Source organism: Podarcis cretensis (assembly GCF_951804945.1).
Source record: "Podarcis cretensis genome assembly, chromosome: 2".
NCBI classification, from domain to species: domain Eukaryota; kingdom Metazoa; phylum Chordata; class Lepidosauria; order Squamata; family Lacertidae; genus Podarcis; species Podarcis cretensis.
In genome coordinates this window covers 110,139,659-110,145,301 of record NC_137171.1, presented here as the reverse complement: position 1 = coordinate 110,145,301, position 5,643 = coordinate 110,139,659, and the positions used below count along the sequence as shown (strand labels likewise).

Here is a 5,643-nt window from a genome sequence, read left to right as displayed (position 1 = left end):
TTGGCTCAAAACTGGAAACAACAGAACATACTGACGCTTGAGGAATGGAGAGCAAAACTATTAGAATACGCGGAGATGGATAGATTGACGGGGAAAATTAGATATTTAAAAGACCAAAGGTTCATTGAGGATTGGGGGAAATTCGTGGAATATCTGGAAAATATAAGTGAAGGTCAGATAACGCTAGTTGGGTTTAAAAAAGCTCTGTGAAAAGGTTGGAATATTGTCTAAAGAGAAAAAGAAGGAAAGAGAAAATAATGTCAATATAAGCCAGGATTTGTGTGAATTTGTTAAATTAGGGTATGGATGATTTGAGGGGAAGCTGAAGGAAGTCTTATAGAAAGAAATCTGTGACAACAAGGTGTAAATTGCTGTATTTTTTGTTTGTTTGTTATGATTTAAAAAACAATAAAAATTATGCAGAAAAAAAAGAAAGAAAGAGAAAAGCTTTTGTGTCTGGATCATCTTCACTATACACTTCAGTTGACCATTCCATGAGGCATCAAACACCCATTTTCATCACAGCAAGCAAAAGCGTAGATTTCTTTTCTGTCGTCGCTCAGGAATTTGCGCCTGCACATCTTTGTGGCTTTGGAAATGCAGTTCCTTCGTATATGTTTTATGGTATCTGTTTCGACTGTGGAGACAAAGGCAAAATGAACATGCAGGATACGTCCTCGGTACAAGTAGAATGCTAAGCCAGGCTGGTCCACCCATGAGGCAAGGGGAGGTAACCGCCTCAGGCAGCAGGATCCACGGGGGCAGCAGAACTGGCCTCCATCACCCACTACTGCTGCCACAGTGCCAATGACAGCTGCAGCATGCTCTTTGAAGGCCACATATGGCTCCTTCTTGGCAGCTCCCATCACCATACTGCCTCCACTCTCAGTAATTAGGAGGTACTGCTGGTCTCCTCCCACCACCACAGGTAAAGGTAAAAGGTAAAGGACCCCTGGATGGTTAAGTCCAGTCCAAGATGACTATGTGTTGTGGCGCTCATCTCGCTTTCAGGCTGAGGGAGCCGGCATTTGTCCGCAGACAGCTTTCCAGGTCATGTGGCCAGCAGCACTAAACCGCTTCTGGTGCAATGGGACACTGACAGAAACCAGAGTGTACGGAAACACTGTTTACCTTCCCGCCACAGCGGTACCTATTTATCTACTTGCATTGGTGTGCTTTCGAACTGCTACGTTGGCAGGAGCTGGGACAGAGCAACGGGAGCTCACCCCGTCACAGGGATTCAAACCGCCGACCTTCTGATCAGCAAGCCCAGGAGGCTCAGTGGTTTAGACCACAGTGCCACCCACTCCAGCAATAATTCAAAACATACAAAAAGTCAGAATGGTGGACTGAAATTAAGACAACACCTGGAGAGCCAAAGCTTCTCCACAGCTGTTTTAGGGGTTAGAGCAAAGACAATGGCAAGCACCCTCGACAGAATCCTTACCATCAATAGTTATTAACTGCAAGCAATATCCATCCCTCATTGTGCAACTGCTTCTTCTAGGCCAGCACTGCATGCTCACCTCCGGCACCAGTTTGCAGACCTGGCAGTTGATTGCTACTGCTGTAAAAGAAATGCCTCATTTCAGCTCTTCCTGGCAAGCAACCTGCCTAGGTGAGAAGGGTCTAAGAAGAGTTCTGCTGTGCCAGAAGAGCAGCCCCAGACATCCACCAAGCTCACCGTCTCGCTTTTTGCAGCAACAAGCTGGGTGCTTCCCAGAACCCTCCCACAAATTTATCGGCAACATTTCTGCCCTGCCCATTCAGGGGCTGATAGCAGACCTTGGGGAAAATTCTAAGCCCCTTGAATGGGAGCTGAGCTATAAAAGCGAATCCCAGTTTCCAAAGCGCATGTGTCTTCTTCAATTTTGGGGGTATATGAAAGGGAAATAGCTAGCTAAGGGGAAGAAGTGTTCTAAAAGTGGGTTTTTTGAAAGGGATGAGAATATAGTGCCATTTTATCTATATCTATCTATCATCTATCTATCTATCTATCTATCTATCTATCTATCTATCTATCTATCTATCATCTATCTATCTATCTATCTATATCTATCTATCTATCTATCTATCTATCTATCTATCCATCTATCTATCTATCATCTATCTATCTATCATCTATCTATCATCTATCATCTATCATCTATCATCTATCTACATCTGTCTGTCTGTCTGTCTGTCTGTCTATCTATCTATCTATCTATCTATCTATCCATCCATCCATCCATCCATCCATCCATCCATCCAAAGTGGTACCTTGGTTCTCACACTTAATCCGTTCCAGAAGTCTGTTCCAAAACCAAAGCATTCCAAAACCATGGCGCGCTTTCCCATAGAAAGTGATGCAAAATGGGTTAATCCTTTCCAGACTTTTAAAAACAATTTAACTCTCTAACGAGACCATTGAGCCATAAAATGAAAGCAATAAACAATATACTGCAGTCACACACACAATCAATCAATCAGTAGCTGAACTGGGTTCCACACAGTCACAAAACAAAACAAAACAAAACAAAACAAAAAGGGCCACAAAAACAAAAAGCAAAATAAATAGCAAAAACAGACAGACCTCAGCATAACACTCAAAATGGAAGTGTGGCACTCAAATCGGAGCACGTTCGGCTTCCGGGAAAAGTTCGCAAACCAGGTTTGCAGTGTTTGGATTCCAAGTTGTTTGAGTACCAAGGCGTTTGAGAACCAAGGTAACACTGTATATGATTTATATACTGTGCTGCATCATTATAACTCAGGGTGGTCCACAGAATAAAAACATCAAGTGCCGTGGTGGGATTTGTGATAGGGGGTGGGAGGGAAGTAGGGTTTATCAGAAGGGGATGGAGAAAAGGGAACGCATAATTAGCAAGGATACAAAATCATGGGGTGGGGTGGAGGTGGGGCTAATAGCCATGCACCAATGGGGTCATGGGAGTCAAGGAGTGTCCTGAATAGGAAAATAGTGGGATGGAGTGTACCAAAGACGAAATCCCTGAGGTGGGGTGGGGGGAAAGAGAGAGAGAGAGAGAAGGAAAATGGAGTATACATAGGAGATCAGTCATGGGCAGGTGGGAAAACACAGTGGGGGAGGAAAAGGCGCTCTGCATATGTTCAGAGGAGCCTCTTTTGCATGCAGGGAGCCTCGCAAGGTGTCTTGGGCAAGAAGTCGGCAGAAAAGGAGTAGGGAGGGAAAGGCATAGTGAAAACCCAGGTACAAAGGAGGCTGCAGAACAGGAGGAGCTGGATGCTTGAGAATTGTGTGCAAAATTAAGTGTGCATGGTTTAAAACTGCAAGCTTGCTTCAAATTTTAGTTTAAAGAAACCATGTTGGACCTGATCCACTAAAACATGGCATGTTTTTAACACTGGGAGCCGGCCAGAGCGGCTGGGGAAACTCAGCCAGATGGGCAGGATATAAATAATAAATTATTGTTATTGTTATTGAGCAGCAATACTAAGCAGATTGCTTCATCAGCACACAGATTTCTACTTGAACCTTTGAAAGGTCTCTTCCTCTTTCCCCCCCCCCTCCCACCTCCAGGGAACCACAAAATCTGTTTCAGAGCTTTCTCCAAACTCTCCGGAGCAGGTTCTGTTGAAGATGTCAGTGGCCCACCCTGGGACCTTACTGTAATCAATAAAAATATGTTACTAACAGGAAGAATAAAAGGCTCGAATAATAGTTGGAACAATCCCCACCAGTTGGAGGTCTCCTCCTCCCTTCCATACCCAACGTATCACTGTGCTCTCCTAGAGAGAACCTCCTGCAAGGGACCATGTTATCAGGAGGCCTGTTCCACACCATTTTGGTCTTTGGTGTATTGTGACACCTGCCTACTCTTTGGAGTTCCCTCTGCTGTTGCCACCTCTGCTGTCATTTCAGCACCTGCTGACTTTATGAAAAGGTATTTTTCCCCTCAAAAAAGGATTCCAAGCACTGGTGTTGTAACTCCCCTCCTTTCTCATAAGCGGGACTTACCTCCTGGCCCCAAACAGAGAGCAACGCAGGCAGCAAGTAGCCAAAGCTGAGCCAAGTGTGGCCTCTGGGTCTGCAGGGTGAAGCCATAAGACATTGTCCAGCCTGTTGGCATGGAGGAGAAACTGACCTGACCTCTTGCTGTTGTGGAGTCTGTTTTGGAGCTCACACCCCTGGACCTATGCTGCTCCTGGCAATACAGCCCGGCTTCACCACCACCACCACCCGCAGCCGGACACCTGGAGGTCTCCTCCTACCTCTGCCAGTTATCCTGTCCCGGCTGGGGAGGTGTTGCCAGGAGATTTGGCCAGATAAGGGGAGGGACCGCCCTGCCCACACAATAGCCGGCAGAACTTACCTGGGAATCCTCAGTCAGCTCCAGAGCTTCTCTTCCCCTGCCCGCCCTCAGTTAAGCCTTCTTTTGCAGGTTAACCTCTTCTTCAAAGGTCAAAAGCATCTGTCAAAAGCTTATACTTAATTCTTGTTTTTTTTTTCCTTGCCAGACAAATTTCGAAAGTCTCTTTTGCCATATATTGAATTGTCCTGTTCCGCTGATAATCGGGATTGTTTGGGGGGAAAATAACATTCTTGGTAGCACGCTCATTTTTATAGCAGAAATTCTTCCCATAAATGATAATTTCATTCTTCCCCAAATTTCCAAATATCTTTTGACTTCATTCCACACTTTTTCATAATTATCCTTATACAGATTTATATTTTTAGATGTGAGCCAGACTCCCAGATATTTTACTCTCTTTTTTTGCTATCATCATTCCTGTTTTCTGTTGCAGTTCCCCTTTTTCCTTACTATCCATATTCTTAGTTAATAATTTTGTTTTGGATTTATTGAGTATAAAACCCGCTAATTGCCCATATACTTCTATTCTCTCCAGTGCTTCCACTGCGCTGGATATCGGTTGTTCTAATGTCAGTACTAGATCATCAGCAAAGGCCTTTAATTTATATTCTTTTGAACCAATACCAGTCCCCTTCATTTCCTTAGTTGCTTCTAACGTCCTTGTCAGGACCTCAAGGACTGTTATAATGGTGACAACGGGCACCCCTGTCTAGTTCCTTTTGTAGTCTCAATCTTGTCGGTCAATGTTCTATTGACTGATAACTTAGCATATTGTTCAGGTTAAATAGCCTGAATACCATTAAGAAACATTGGACCCATATCCATAAGTTCTAAATTTCTTTTCATAAAATACCAAGACACATTATCAAATGCCTTCTCAGCATCTATAAATATCAAAGCTGCTTGTTTATCTTTCCTGGAACCCAAATATTCAATTAAATCAATTATATTTCTAACATTATCTTATCCCAGGTAAGAATCCCATCTGAGCGATAGCTTTATATTTATATTTACCACATTTGTCTCCCAAAATAAAATCTAACGCGTGCACCTTCTGTGTGTACACATTACCAGCCTGTTCTAGATCAAAGTCATGCTGCAAGATTCCATCTTCTTATCTGGCCTCCTCAAGTGTTCTGTTCTGTTATTATCATCCCACATTTCAAGCATTAGATCTACAAAGCAGAGCAATCAGTATGCAGCGACTGCAGTGAATGGGAGCTTTTAGGCTTTTTTAAAAACACACACACACAACTACATCATAACCCAAGCACAGAATTTCCTTGTGCCTTGAAGAGTATCCAGTGATGAG

General features: G+C 43.6%; 1 long non-coding RNA gene across 1 annotated transcript; it reads right to left on the bottom strand.

Annotated features, from left to right (window-relative positions):
• Window positions 1–429: 429 nt before the first annotated feature.
• LOC307211369 lies at window positions 430–4,209 on the bottom strand. Its single transcript, XR_013836410.1, has 3 exons — window positions 3,977–4,209; window positions 1,448–1,567; window positions 430–637 (listed from the first exon to the last, which is right to left on the bottom strand). It is a non-coding gene; the product is annotated as an uncharacterized lncRNA (long non-coding RNA).
• Window positions 4,210–5,643: the final 1,434 nt, after the last annotated feature.